General features: G+C 40.0%; 1 long non-coding RNA gene across 7 annotated transcripts in view; it reads right to left on the bottom strand.

Annotated features, from left to right (window-relative positions):
- Positions 1-16,151, bottom strand: part of LOC127017640 (uncharacterized) — a 195,829-nt gene that overhangs the window by 65,865 nt on the left and 113,813 nt on the right. For all 7 annotated transcript variants that reach the window (XR_007766631.1, XR_007766625.1, XR_007766628.1 and 4 more), the window contains one exon: positions 5,387-5,531. This is a non-coding gene — a long non-coding RNA (uncharacterized LOC127017640). The remainder of the gene's footprint in view (positions 1-5,386; positions 5,532-16,151) is intronic.

The following is a 16,151-nucleotide window of genomic DNA, read 5'->3' as shown; positions in this document are numbered from 1 at the left end:
AATTAAAATAATAAATCATTCTTTGACAGGAAGCAATTTTAAAAAGCAGTTTTAGATTTGGACTCTGACGACCATCATGAGCTTTTTGCACACCTTTCACAACGTAATTTAGTAGAATGACACTTCTTATGAAGAACAGAAAAATTAAGGGGTTTGATGTGTGCTAGTTTCAATCCAGAAGAAGAGATCAATGTGGTTAACTAAGATTTTTAAAATAGATTAGCTTGTCTATTTCTGCTGAATTAACTACAAAATCAGAAGCCCTTTCCATCATAAACATACCTCTGTGGACTAGCTGGAAAATGAAACCTACGGATAGTTTGATATGTACCCAATTAAATACAGATAGCCTGATTAGTAACCAGGAAACCAAAGCACTACCCAATTTGCAGCTATTATAACTAAGCACATTACAGATGCTCTTATTTACATATCAGTACAACACTAATAAACTTGGCTCGCAGCTTCCATACTGCATTATGGGACACCAAACAAAAGAAAATACCAAACCTTGGCATGGTCTTATGTCCCTGGCAAATGATTCATACTTTTTTTTCCCCTAACCTATTTCCAGACAGCAAGCCAAGTTATGAAAGAATTCAGGAAACAGCATCTATGGGCCCTTGTAAAAAGCTGGCTTTAGTTTCAGGAAAAACCTGCACTGACAGAAAGAAACCTCTTTCTCAAAGTGTGGAGTGCAATTTCATGAACCTAGGCAAATTATTGCATTTCTGTTTATCATTGGTTTACAGAAGTTGTTCTGCAATATTTGCAGATAGGCATGTCCCTAGTCTGCAGCAAATGCAAAATGTTCAGCTTCACTTATCCCAAGAATACGTTTAGTTTAAATTAAGCGATCATAGTATATAACAGTGGTAAATTGCTACAGTTCACCTTATCAGTGCTAAGCTGATGATGCACCTGACCATCTTCATAGAATCCAGATACTATGGTATGGAAGAAAAGACTTTGAGAATCAAACATCCCAAACCAGCCGTGGTAGCCAGCCATGCTGGGCAAGAATATGTCTAGTCTCATTCAAGAGACAATGGTATGTCCAATTAGACGGTTTAGATGTTGGCTTCATCTAAAGTTTTAACATACACATTAACAGTGAATGTAAAGTCCAGTGCAGAGCCCAGACCCTGCTGAAGCAGGTCCTGCAGCCCGCAAAGGCAGAAGAGAGATCTTTAAATCTCACTGAAGCAGAAAGTTGTTTTGCAACCAGTCCTGCTATAGTAAAGATGTGTTTTAATCTGTATGAAGGGGAGAAAACTTTTATTCTGATAAGACACAGCCTTCCTCTACTTAAAGGAACAATAGAGATAAGAGATTAAACCTGTCAAGACCCTTGACAACTCAAAAAGTTGAGACTGGTTATAAAATGGAGATATTCCACCAGGAGGAAAAGAGGCGAGCACAAAGGCCGATGTCGTTATAGCCTCTGTGTCCAGGGAACAACACTTAGCTGAACCAGGAGATGGAAAGTGTCTCATCTAATACAGCTTTCCAATGGGAAAAGCAAGCAAGTTTGGGGTTTTTTTAATCTCTTCGCTTTCTGGGTGTTATGAATAAGTGCACATATTTTCAGTCCATCAAAGCCTCAAATCCTGCTTAGCACAAACCTGTTAATCAAATAACGAGGCCACCTCCATCCAAGCACTCAGTAAACCTGTAAGCCAGACCCTTGCAGAGCCCTTGGCTGCCAGGCAGCAGTGGCAGGGCTACTCACAGCCAGCAACAGGGCCAGTGCTCAGCTCAGCTGCAGGGGCCAGAGGAAGAAGATGCTCCCCAAGAGCAACACCAGTGTCTTCCAAAGAGCACTGGGGCTGGCTCGTGTGTCGTAAGATTGTGGTACTGCTTGGGCCCCAAAAGTGAGGGCCATGTCACACAAGATCAACATCTCAAGCCAACTGAAAAGAGCATTTTGAACTGAGCTTTATCTGGGGGGGGGAATGCCTTTCTGATTAAGTGACCCTTTTTTGCACAAAAATTCCCAGCAAGGAGGGAGAGAAATTGTAAGGAGAAGCACGTCGCCAAGCGAGGCAGGATTGCATGGCTGCAGGAAGAAAAGCTGGCCAGGGAGCAGAGTTTGCTGTGATCCCAAAAGCCACCGAGGCGATTGGACCCACGTCTGGAAGCAGTGACCAGCAAGAACACCATGGATAGGGGGAGAGTTGGGTATTCTGTCTTATCTAATCTTGTGTTTAAAAAAAGCTATTTATTCTAATGAGTAATCTAATGAAACATGGCTTTTTACGTTAAAGAGCCTTTTAAGTCTTCTCTGAATGGCTAAGACTAAGGTGTAAGTACATCTGCCTCAAAGGTTTGGCCAGTAAGGGGCCTGTCACAAATCCTAAAGTACAATTCTAATACACAATGTGGGAGGAAAAAAAACCCTATTCATTGGGCTCCCATGATCTTACATTCCTTATCCTCAGCTACAACAGTTTCAGGACATTTCACCTAATAAGCAGTCTTAATATGTTCCATTTAAAGTCTCTAACTCATTGGTTTTATTCTGCCATGAGTAAGGAAACATTTACGTAAACATTACAAAACTGTCAGCAACATCAGCTCTTTTACCTCAAACATTTAAAGAGTTTATGGGTTGTAGTTTTCTGCGTATTATAAGTAGAGTTAAAGATTTACTACTGTTATAGTCTGTGATACTGCCTAATAGCCCTTAGCCAGTTTGATACAGTAACTAATAGCCATAAAATTTGAGTTATATCACAGGAAAAAACTCTACACAAGACATGGAGAGTCACATGGAGCGATGAGATTATTTCACACACTCTTTACATACAGTGCCTTACAGCACTATCAGAAAAAACTTGCAGTTTTCCAGTGTTTTAAAAACTGGTTGCAGTTGCTTCAGTAATATGGTGAAATAACCAAAAGTAGAAAATGCCCACAAAATACACACTCTGGCACAGACACGTAACCATGTATTCAGCACATGCTGTTGCATACTTATTCATCCACTCAGACATGCAACTACACTCGCACACACTTGCAGCCTCAGATACGTGTGAATTGTGCATCAACAGGTTTGGGGACGTACTGTTATTCCATGCCCCTCATTTCTTTGATGGGGGCCACATTCATGCATAAGGTCTGGTTGCTTTGCTCCACTCTAGTGACGCAAAGCAATTGTAAGCCTTGCTCAACTGCTCAGCTAAATTGGATTTACTGCACCTTTGAACCTCCAGAGCACGGGAAACCATCTGGAGCCTACCAGTAAGCCTGGCCTTCTGCTTCCCATAAAAGCAGTATATGCACCAAAGATGATCTGCTTGCAGTGCTTGTTGTGTTCCTGCTATCACCCTCCTCCTCTCTCAAGCTGCCTTTATTAAAATGCCTTTACATTCTCTGGGCAATATTTTAATCATACAAGTGAAATCTTTTGTCTCATTTTTGCTTCATCTAGAAATCTTTCAGTTTATGACAAATAATATTTGTGAACTGATATACAAATCCATGGCTATGAGTACTCAGTGAAATACCCTGGTGTACTACCTGGCAGCTCTTTAAATTATTACAATTATATTACAGCTCTGAGCAGAACTACCTTGGGGGAACTTGCTTTTTCAGTGAGAATCAAATAGCAACTGCTAAAGCTGAGTTGTACCTGTGAACTTCAGTTAATATATTTTACTTGAAATTCACTGTTTGCAATAGTTTAGTCCAGCTGAAACCAGACTTCAGTATTTAGGAGGGGAATATCCCATGCCATTTTTCCCTTGTTCTCTTCTGCAAGCCAATTCCTTGTGCATGTGCCCTTAAGGTGCAGAGGATTCACATTCTTGCTGAGTATTGCATAAATATAGCAGTGGAGTAGCATGCCCAGGTCCTGAAGTGTTAGCACAAGTCCTCAAAGGCACAATGCCAAGAGAGACACATGTATGAGAACTTCCCTTATGCCCCTGCAGTTCATATTGGTACAAAAGTTGACAAGGCTGAAGCATGGGCCAGGATGATACGATCAATTTTGGAGCATACCCCACCAGTACTCAAAATTTTTGTTCAGCAGCATTAACACATTTTGCTACCATATTATTTCAAATCCATTTTTGATAGATTAATCTCTTGAGGGCCTTCTAATAGATAGTTTTCATTCAATAAACCTTTCTCCTACTCCTTGTGAAGATCAGCTATGTTCAGTGAGAGCACTACATAAAATACAACATGCCAGGAAGAGAGAGTAGCTGAAGCTTTGAATGAGGGCTGCCACGTACTATTAGCCTTCTCTAGACACTAACATTTCATGTTTAAGATGTGAAGCATTTTCAGTAACACCACTTCAGTGCTTTTTTACAAAATTAAACTACTACTACTACTCCTCCTCATTTCGGTACTGAGCCGTAGCTGCCCAGCCCTGTTCATTATTTAGCTCTCATTTACAAAGTCAAGAGTCCCCCCCACTAAGAAATTACACCACTTAAAATGTCATCAGCCTCTACTGCTTTATACTCAACACTAAAACTAAAGGTAAGAATTGGCACTGAGATACAATGTTTACCCACAACAGCTTACAGGTGAGGATTGGAACAATAAGTCAGGAAAGACAAAGTACTGATACTTTAATTGAGAGCTTCATTGCCAGACCAGAAGAGGATGTTCAATGACAGTGTCAACAACCTCGTTGCTTATACATTCAGATGAAGAAATACAGAGGCAGCTGTGGAAAAGAACAAGTGAGCTGAATGGCAGAGTGATCTTGCAACCTAAAGTAACAGTCCTTGAAAAGGCCCACTTCTGGGAGCTTAAATAGCAAAGCACTCAACTCTTCTTTTTTTTTTTTTAAGCCATCCACGTATCTTCAAGCATAGCGCACATTATGTGAAGAAAGAAGGGTGTCAAGACTTAAGAAAATTATAGAGGCTAGGCCTACATGATAAACAGACAATACTTGGAAAAAAACTTGATCTGCATTAAAAGTCATTATGGAAATATTTGGGAGTATTACATCTTGCCTCCCAAACCAATCAGACACCTGTCTGGAAATGATAACCCAAGGAGTCGCTTGCCATGTAAAGAAATGAGCTGTGTGCGCAGCCTTGCAATGATATTGGCACTACAACTAAGAATGCTCCCACCAGGTAAGAGGATCACCCTTTCTCTGCCTGTCTCCTCCTCCTCTAGAGAAGCAGGTTACTATTAATAATAGCACTGAAGAATCATTCAAATCATTTTGTTTATAACTTCATGATGCATTGTTTTAGCAGAGTAGCAATACGCAGTACTTCATTTAATACTGTTAGATCTTGAGCATTTACATTGGCTTTTAACTGTCTGACATAGTGCTTCAAAATATTTGTTGTTTTCGTTTCGCAACTTTCCCTTTCTAGCCACCAAAAAACCTCTGAATATATCATCTTACCAGCTCTGCTGCCCCTGTGAGCCAGAGAACACAGCTCCCTCCAGGTCAGGTCATGTGGCTCCAATTCAGCATTTTGAAATAATGAGCTCTCCAATTAAAAAGGTGCCTTTGAGCGATGAATAGATGGTATAAAAGAAGTCAGCACCTGTACAGAAGAAAAATGAGACTTGCTGCAATGAAAACCCTTACTTTTTGCTGCTTCTTTAGAGAAATGAAAACCAATAAAGGCAAAGGAGAAAGAAGAGTCATGACTTCTGGATCTGCTTCAAATGTGTAAGAGTATAACAACATATACATTTGGTTCAGGCTTGCTCTGGATCATTTATATAGCATCCTCAGTAACTCCCATCCCAGGCGGCATAAATATTTACACATAACATACACTGGCATATATAGCTTCTAGATATATATCAGCCATAATATTAACTTAAAAGCAAATTTTTTATTACTTTATGCATCAAAATACAATATTTTCTGGAGGAAATAAAAGGCTCTGTCTTTGCTTTGGCACTCAGCAGTTGCATTCAGTAGGAACACTGTAATTGACAGAGAATGCATTTAAATATCCAGGGACAGGCATTATTTTTGGAGACATCAAGTAGCTGGATTCATTGCAGATCAAGCTGAGCCAGCTGCAGAGCATAAGACAAGACTCTCATCTATCCTCAGACTGAGGAATATCTTCAGGAATAGAATGGGCTTGCAATAGCATTCAGGCACAAGGAATGTGTTTAGAATCAGACGCTATCATACACCTCTCTAATGGGCTTTGTAGCCTCCTATTATCACATACACTGAAGCATAAAGTGATCAAGCTAATTATTTTTCTTGCTTTACATTGTCCTATACTTTATGCCGCTTTTTACAAGAATTGTTCAGAGATTATAATCAGTACTCTGTGTACAATCACACCTTCCCAAATGTTCCTGCAGTCTGTTCAATCAGCTTAAGCTTTACGTCCGTTCTGCCCAACGGCCTCAACCAAGTAATCAGCACTGATTTCCTAACATCCTTGATGTAGTTCAAACATATTGGACCCACCACCTCTGAGCCTTTTCTCAGAAATAACTCCAGTTTTGTAGATGTATTAATGTCTATGCGCCTTTGTACCATATGCCTTGTAAACTTCCCTAAGGCAAAAATCAATGTATTGTATTTATAATCAAAAAGTAAAAATTAAAGTCAACATTTTGAGAGACTTTCTTCCTCTGTGTCCTGGGTACAGTGTAAATGGTAGATACACTGCTACAATTACATTTCCAGTTCAAACCTATATAAGTATCATCCTTCGCCTGCTCCCTATATCTGATCAGTGGGTACTTACGCACTTAAAATTCACAGCTCATATTTCCAAAAGCTTCAGTATATCCAGAAAGAATTCAGCTCAAACTATCTCTTTCCTATTAATGGCATAATGAGGACCTAACATCTGTCCTTTTTATCAGTATGAATCTTACAAACGTGAATTTTTACAAACACAAACCTTTGGAGATGCAAATTCTCACACAAGAAAATAGCATCTTGAAATGTATACAAAATACCAGTATATACATTCGGAAATCTCATCATATATAATAAATCTTGGTAAGATATTATGGTTAGGACATCGCATCAGATGAACAAAATGCTGTTGGTACCACAACATACTTTTACATAACTCTATTAAAATACAAAATTTGCTGTATTTCCACAGGCAGTTGTAATTCAGATTAGTGCCTCAATTAAAATACAAAGTCTTTCACTTGCAAAGATTTGGTAGAATTTGTTATAGGCCACAGCAGTGGGTGCCACAAGGCATTCTCCCGTTAGCATTCTGCGATAATTGGTGTGGACCCAAATAATTGCCAATTTGTTATCTTGTAAGTGGATAAAGTTTATTAATCCAATACTGCAGAATGCTCCATAAAGGAAAGATGATGACACTAATTGAGATATCTGATCCTCAAATAACACAGCGAGGGGTTTGGGGGCAGGGGGAAATCAGGGCAGAAATTTGACAGAAAACTCTGAAAGGAGAAAAGAAACAGTTTTGGAAGTCTGGGGAGGATTTAAGAGGCTAAAATTCAGTAATTTTATTCAAAACGCAGTACTCTGTTCCTAATGACCTGTCCATATTGTCATGCTGCAAGGGCACTGCATGGGGGCGAAAAAAAAAAATCGACTTTGAAGAGTTCAAAACTTTCCATGGAGGATGAGACTAAGTTCCTGCAGGTTTCCACTGATGTTGGGCAAGTCTGTGTTTGGCCTCTGGCCAGACTTGAGGACACATGAGCAGATCCTGTTGGACCTCACAGCTAATGGCCACTGGTGCCTTTCCTCTCTGACCTACAAGCACCCTTTCTTTGCAGAACCAGTCTGAATCGTGCCCTGCTTCAAACCTACCATCTCAACAGCCCTTTGATGGAAAATAATCCAAGATTAAGTTGCTCACTCCTCACCTCGTTCGTTCCAAATTCAGGCAGCAGCACTGCTCTTCGAGGACTTATTTGTTCATGACCACGGATGTACCAGATACCTGAATATCTAAAATGAGAACAGTTCAAAACAAATCCTACGTGCTGATCTCAAACTGACAGCAAAACCCTGCCCAGTGGATTTCTGTATGCATTGGAAAATTGCTTTTCACAATAGGCACCACAAATTTTAGAAGATGGCTGTCTCTGACACTTGACTTCCTCTCTTCATTTTGTTTTCTATGACAAAAGAAACAGATTTTTGAAATTCTCACTTTAATCAAGCAGTTCCCCTAAAGTCACCAAGGCGCTTCCAATACATATCACAGCTGCAGAATTGTATTATGTAGCTTTGAAAAAATGTGGAAAGTAGTAGGAAATTTGAGAACTGAGCAGAAACAAAGATATGTGTTTTTCAGCAGGCAAATGAAGGGACACGCAAAAAGCACAAGTGGTATGGTCAATCTAATACCATATGACAACTTCTTCACAATGATTTGTAACATTTTCAGTTCAGCCAAAAAGTTGAATACTCGTTTTTGTTATGTATTATGATAGCTTCCTTACTGAAATGGAGCACGTACTCCTTTATGTTCCTCTAAATCCTTTCTTAACACTCGTCATTTCCACAGCACATATACAATCCTTTTTTGATTACAAGTAAGCAGCCCTGCTGATATCCATTGGCAGCTTCAGCTTCTTTTCCCCCCAGTCTGCGTTAAGGCCTAAGCAGTTTCTAGCATCGCTCCGCTCCTTCCAAACAGCAACATCTTACCAAAACCAGTCAAGGCTTTTTGGACCTTTCACTATCCAGCAGTGTAGAAACAACCCTGTCCCAGGAATGTGGCAGGGCTTCAGGACACAGCACACAAGGCTCCTGTGCCAGCCAAACACCTGTAATTGGATAGTGAAGTGTAGAAAATAGGCAGTTTTGTCTTAATAAGAGAATGCCAACAGCTTATAAAAACATTAAGGAACTTGTCAGCTGGTAGGTACACACCTCTGTAGTTGGACAATCCCCATATCGGAGAACAGCATTTACGAAGTGTTGCTGGGTTTCTTATTTGCCTGTTTTAAAAATAATAATTCTTTTTGAGTTGTTATACCCTGTGTAGTCTCACTGCTTCAAGTGTGTTGTTTTGTTTACACAACAGTCACATGCACCAGTTCCCAAGAATCTATAGCATTTGATATATTATTTGCACAAGGAGGTAAGTTCAGCTCCATTACATCCATGTGAATTTTCTGAAGGATTGAGTGGTGATAAAGATGAAAAACTTGGGAGCTAGTACAGTCAGAATAATTTAAATTCTCCCCTTTTAAACTCACTGCTGCATGGGCAGAAGCTTAGGAACACCGATTTAGTTACAGCTTAAAAAAAAAAAAGATTTTACAGGTTCACAAGAGTCGTGTGAAAACTAGCATGCATTTTATGTTTTCCAAACAACGAATGAACAGAATTAGGGGATGTCATCTCGTGCCGTGTTTGCAGCCTGTCTTGAGCTCTGCAATGCCAGAGATGCTGCAGCAGTAGCCTCACCTCAGATAACTTGTTTTGTTAGTTTAGGTGGCGTCCACAAACATTGCAGGCTTTACCATGCGCAAGCTGTCTTTCCAAAATGCTGCGCTAGCCTCGTTGTTCATTGAAATCTGATGCAAATTCTCCAATTCCCAGACAGGTAGACAAAAAAATAAAAAACCTACAAGGTGAACTTGTACAATTTCTGTCAAAGCGCACTGGAAAGATTTATACTAGCTGTATGCACGCTCATCCTCCACCGACAGACAGATGAAGTTGGCCTGCCGCTTCCACTTTACCCAGCTAAAGCTGTCGCGGCAGATAATCAAAATGAAGGTAAATTGATTTTCCTCCTAGTTTTGCAGTCATATGGTGGCCCAGGTCATCCCCTCCCAGAAGCTTCACTGGTTATAAGCTTCACAATCTGTATTTGTGTATTCAGAGTAAAATAATTAGATGGGAAAGGAAAGCTTTTCAGGCACAATCAGATCACTATCTCCATCCAAACATAGCAATAAAAAAAAAAACACCATTCAGTTGGGTCTCATTCCCCGTGTCACAGTGGGGACAAACCCCTCAAGAAGGAAGCTTCAATTGGCCATGTCCACGAGAAATACTTTTGCTTTAATTCAATTAACATGAAATGTCACCGAAATCAGTGACGAACCATCTGATGTCCTTCCCATTTCTTTGTTATTAAAAGGTCACATAAGATTCTTGTTAGCATACATTATCTCTTTTACCTCAAATCTATACCCCAGATTCTGAGGAACATAAACACCTCTTTTCTGTTATTTCAACTTCCATTTTACCCCTGTATACAGGAGGTGATTTAGAGCAGCAAATCACTATAATTGCATCTGCTACTGTTGCATTTTTCTGCTTCTTCAAAGCTGATTTCAGCATTTTTTGATGGCACAGGGTATAACATTTTTATTGACCAACAAAGAAACATCCTGAAATACATTTCCATCTCCCTCATATTGATCTAAGTCAAGCCTGGCAATCATTTAAAATCAAACATTTTACAGTCTGCCAGAACAACCTGAAACACACAAAAAGAAAAAATTTTTGTGCACAAATGGATGCATAAAGGGCTTGAAATGCCCCACAACAACAAGCAGGGCCCTTTTACTCCAAACTCAATAAACAGGGTCTCATCTCCAAAGCATCAAATCTCTGCACCCTGTCAAAGCACACAGACAAGTAAAAGGCTGGAAAACATGCCTTAGCGTAAAAGATTTGAGAAGATCAATCCCTTTAGTTTATCAAATGAAAGGTTAAGTGGTGGCTTGATCACAGCCTCTTGCTATCTACAAAAAAATGACAATCCTTTAATCCAGCATTCAAAAGTATACAAGATTCATGGTAGCTCAACAAACCAAATCTAGAAATAAAGGCCAGCTTTTAAATAGCGGGGCAATTGCCAACCAGAATGAGATGCCACGGGGCAAGGTGGATTCTCTGCAACTGGGGTGGTCTCCAAAGAAGAAGCGCTCTTTGTCAGTGGCTTTCGAACTTTTTCAACTTGTAGAGTCTTGAAAAATTTCGGGAGAAGATGCAAGCCTCCTGATAGATAGTTTAAGGCTGCTGACAACTGACAATGTATTTGCTCTTTTTTTGTTATCTTTCTTTGGTAACTAGATGCAACATTAGGACCTACAACTGGTACACAGACCACTGGTCTTATTCAATAGCATTTAATCCAGAAAAGCTTAGGTGACATAAGCACCCACACTATCAGATCACAAATGGTCTCTTACCATCTTACAGTTCTGCATCAATAGGAGCTGCTAGAATAGCAAGAGGACACAAAACCGTGTCTCCAGAGACAAATCAGCCACCAGAGATAATAAATACTTCAAAAGTCCTTTGGAGAGAGCAGCAACTGGAGAGTTACAAAGAAGATGACACAGCAGGAGAAACCAGAGAGCAGACAGCATGATTCCCAACAGAAGGTCCCCAAATTTGCAAAGAAGTGGTAACACCCACTAAGATTAGGTACTTGCATATTTTCTCACTTATGTAAATGCTTTTCCCTGCTTGATTTGTACCTTGTATGATCTACCTCTCCCGCTCCTGCTTTTACTGAATGGTAAAGAATACACTAGGGAAAGATCATGCGTTGAAATTTCTGTCATTCTTGTAAGTGAAGCCACAAAGAAAAATGTCTTGCATGTTAATCATTTCTGAAGCCTCGTAATTGTTTTCCAATGAAAGCTGATAATGGTGTGATAGCTCTCTGAAGACATATATTCAGCAAAATGACCTTCCTATTGTCTTATACATAAACTATAAGCCTGATGAACAGCCCCATACTCTAGGAACTATTTTCCACACTACAAGTGAAAGTTTATAACATACAAAAAGTGAGGTTTATATCATACAAAGCTCTAAGCATCACATAAGCACACACAAAGTTACCTGTTAAAGAGCAAAGCCTGCTTCCTCCTTTAACATCTCCTGCCCAAAACCGTTTAGGCCATACTAATGGGGACAGGGTTTGGCTCATCTCCACAAGCATCACATGCATCCAACCTGCAAAGGGCTAGTGTTGACTACATGAAGATATTTGCTATCTTAAAGGTTTCATCAAAACTGTGTTAATTTCTCTAACAGATGCAAGAGTCTTTGGTTCTTATACATAAAATCAAGCAAGTATCTAAAAGTTTAGTACAGGAAAGGTTGCACAGAGTAGTAACAATGAATATCATAACACATTAATGTTACTTTAACTGCTGAATAACATAGCTTCAATTGCTTATGACATCAACTGTCATAAGATCATATTTGTGAAGTCAAGATATGCCACCAAATAACTTGAAAAGTTCATTTTTAAGCTGTGCTGTAACTCTGTTAAAATTAATACATGTGTAACTAATGTTAACCAGCAGAAGAAGGCATATTAAGTATAACGCACACTACCAAGGTAGAGGGTACAAAATGTATACCTGGATTGGATAGTTTTTACCTCTAAAGTTTCAAGTGTGAGGGTTTTGTTCATTTAGAGGAGCAGCTCTTTTGTGAGATTTCTGCTGTTATTGCCTTGCTTCTGTTAAGCCATAAGGATTCTCAGTGTGATAATAAACTATCAGGGATCACTTGTTAGATGCATGTCTAACCTCAGTAGTAAAGACTGTCAAACGTACACTCTGATGCTTCCACCACAAAAGCATAAAACATTTCCTACGATAGCTTCACGGGGTTATTTAAAAGTACAGGCCTGATTCAAGAACAGGTCTTATTTTTATCTTGCAGCCTGCACTCGATTCCCTTCCACAAGCATTTGAACTGAGGACTGCAGAAGAGGCTGTAGCAGTGATTGGAGGGTCCCTCTGGGAGGGGACAAGGTGCCAGGGACCTGAAAGGGGTCAGTGGGTAGCAGACCACATGCAGAAGAAGGGACCGCAGGCTGGTAGCACTCTTCCACGTTACTTGGGTACAGCTCCCAAAGGAGATTTTTCTCCTGGCTAGCAGCTGGACCTGAGCATAGCACAAGCAGACTGCTCAGGGCCTGCCTACACCACCTACCTGGACATCAGGTTGTAGCAACGGCTACAAAATAAAGCTCCAGCAGAGACATCATCTGCAGGAGCAGGTGACAGCGATGGCTTCCTCATCTTTGCCTTGACTGCTAGGGCACTGTTTCTCAAATCACCCAAGGCTAAATGATTGCCAATACATGCGCATCAGCAAATTGTTATTAATGACTGTAGCGTGCAGGGGTGTTGATTCCATGGTGCCAGATGGTGCTTTGAAAATGGTGCTGACTCACACAAGAGAGAGGAATAATGAGATACTGAGCTACTAATAATTTAGCTTGACTCTAAATCCCAGAGTGCCATTGTCTTCCAGTAAATATCCCATAACAACCATCAAGTAAAGAACCAGCCGGCATATAGCTGAGCAGCAGAAAAATGCATCATGACTACCTAATGTTTTGTGCTTTTATATCAAAGGCATATTTCACATAACAGACACGGGGAGAAAGGAAGCAATGTTACCAGGGATGAGGAAGGAACATTCACCCTCCTTTTGGGACAGCCCACAAACACAGGCAGATCTGGGCAGCACGTGGCATTTTTGTGGTATTTTGCAGTATTTGTGGTAATGCAGGTCTCTTACTCTCTCCACTGCAGCCACAGAGGCACCCACACAGACACTCCAATTGTGTTTGACTTTAGCAGCCTCTGAACAAGTCAGCAGGTGCTGGTGTATCCAAAATTTTAATTTTTTTTTAAACCAGATTTCAATCCCATGGGCATTTTCATGGGTTTAACTTTAAAGCGCAACTTGGGATTTGCTACTCTTTTGCAAACAGACTTTCACAGAACTAAAATACACTTTCCGAGCCAGTCCTCTTCTGCAGTGTCCTTTTCATTCAAACACATTGAAAGTTTTACTCAGAAGTTTTTGGCTGGATGACCTAGGTCATAACCTAATCATATTTTCACTTTGTTGGGCTTTCTCACAGATATGTACTTTAAATTTTAAACATTTAAATAATACATCCTGCACAAGCAGGTGCATTGTCAGGGTTAGGATTTTTCCAGTCTCTACAAGTCACCTGACTGGCTGCAGTGCCAACGATGATCTTACTTTTCTAAAGTTACAGGGAACCCAGTAACACATTCCCAGAATTAGCTGTGCAATTAAGTTCAGTTTCAGCAGCACGAGTAGCTTTTTTCCTTCCAGCAGCTTTCAAAACCCCAGGAATGACACTGTTTTCTATCTAAAACTGTGTCCAATTTAAATGAGTGATTTATTACAATTAATGCAGATGGCTTAAAGCAGATTTAAAAGACTATTAAAGTGTCTACGCTAAGTCAAACGTACTGATTATTTGAAGACAATCTAATTATTTTGATATGCAAATAAAAGTTTGTGAACATATAGACTCAGGAAGTTTAAAATCATCTTCCAGATACAACCAAGTACTTAATGATGTTCCAGAACAGCCTTTTCAGTATGAGAAAAATTAAACTATTTAAAACTAAATAGATTTCTATTTAAATCTCAATTTCACTTTCTGATGGACTATATTATCAAAGAAATTGCTCACATTAACAATAAAGGAAGCATTTAGAGCAGAGAAGTACTCATAGGACAATTAGTAAATGTAATGATAGACTCAGTCTTGTAGAAAGCAAAAAGGGAATTTTGCCTAAGGATGCCCAGGTTAGACACGAGATATTTGATACAGCTGCCTCCTCTGCTGGTATAAATCCAGAGAAGCCCCAAGGTCAGCTCACTGTCTACTTCTGTATTGCAATTGCTCAAAAGGAAAGCAGAGGGCAATGAGAGGAGTCAAATTTGGCAAAAGTGGAGTTTTCCAATACCTCCACCACAATTCAATGCAGGGAAACAAGTGGGAGAAGAGGTCTCAAAAAGTGGGCTACTACAGAAATAATGTTCAATGAGGAGGAAGTTTTCTCAACACAGAAAGAATATCAAAGAAATCATGAATGGCTGAGGTCACGCCAGACCTCTGTGAGGACAGATTTCAGTTAGTCACATTAAGAATGCAGTTAAGTGCCTTGAAAAGTAATGAGCTCCCATCTGTAAAGTCCTCCAAAAACGTCCTACATCTAGAAAACCATTAGTCTTATGCAACAGCAGTCTCTTCTGCAAGGGAAAGCATGCATCACTTGCGAGGAAATTTGAGAATTGTCCTCACTGGTGTTGTCCTACTTCTTCAGTCAATTGGCACCATCAATAAAATCTCGACAGCAAGGAACACGCAGGAAGGTGGGCAAATTGCCCTTACCCAGAAGTCTCCCTGGCAAGGAAAAAGAATTTGGTCTGGTTTTAAGAGTGAGCATATACTGACATCAAGTGGTGGAATAAATCTCCCTTCCCTATTCCCTGTAGGGTTTCCCTCAGTTTGAAACAGCGGTTTGCAATTTGTGCCATCTCTCTTCATCTCTCTGAAGGTAATGGCCATTTACTGATTACTTTACCCAGTGCTCCTCTGCTGAAGGCTTCACAGTTTGCTCTAATCAGGGGAAAAATAAAAATTAAAGGCTGCATTTATGCATTTGCCAGGAGAAATGTGGTCATTCGCATGACAGCTGTCTGTCATAACTCATAACCACAACCGGAGTAATGGATAATGTGCATTTTGCTCACTCAGATAACAATGATTAGCTCTGATCATTAACAACACGATGCATTAGTTAGACATGAGAGTGGCTAATCAATCTGACTCAAACTAGGGATATCAGAGATTTAGGAGCAGATCAAAGTGAAAGCTTCCAGGAAATAATAGCTTTTCCAGCACATTTCAATTTACATCATGGGTCCTGAATGGGGGCCATTCATGAGGCTCTTAATTACTTGACAAAGCTATAAAACAAATCTCGAAAGCACCTGCTAAATATGCAGAGGAAGAATGCCCTTTATCACGTAAACCGGAGCCAATAGTCAAGACTAAAACACTCCTTAATTGTGAAAGGAATTCAAAACCCAAATTTGTATTCAAAAATCCAAACTGTGCATCAATTCTGCATGCACCAGCACACACCTTCTTCCAGCCTGTACATATCAATATCTACAAATAGACAGCTCTCTGTATATAGATGCACAGTATTTGGGCTACAAGTTAGGATGCAAATTTCTGAAAAAATAGCCTTGAATCCCAGCATCATTAACACATTGGACCTTCATTATCAGGATCTGCATCTTGTATCAGAAAGGGATTGTTCCCCTCTATTTTCCACTACTGAGGCCAAATCTGGATTACTATGTCCAGATTTGGGCTCCCAAGCATGGGAAAGACATTGACACACTGGAG

The sequence above is a fragment of the Gymnogyps californianus genome, chromosome 6, assembly GCF_018139145.2.
Source record: "Gymnogyps californianus isolate 813 chromosome 6, ASM1813914v2, whole genome shotgun sequence".
Classification (NCBI taxonomy): domain Eukaryota; kingdom Metazoa; phylum Chordata; class Aves; order Accipitriformes; family Cathartidae; genus Gymnogyps; species Gymnogyps californianus.
Note: the sequence above shows the minus strand (reverse complement) of the source record. Positions and strands in the feature narration are given on the sequence as shown.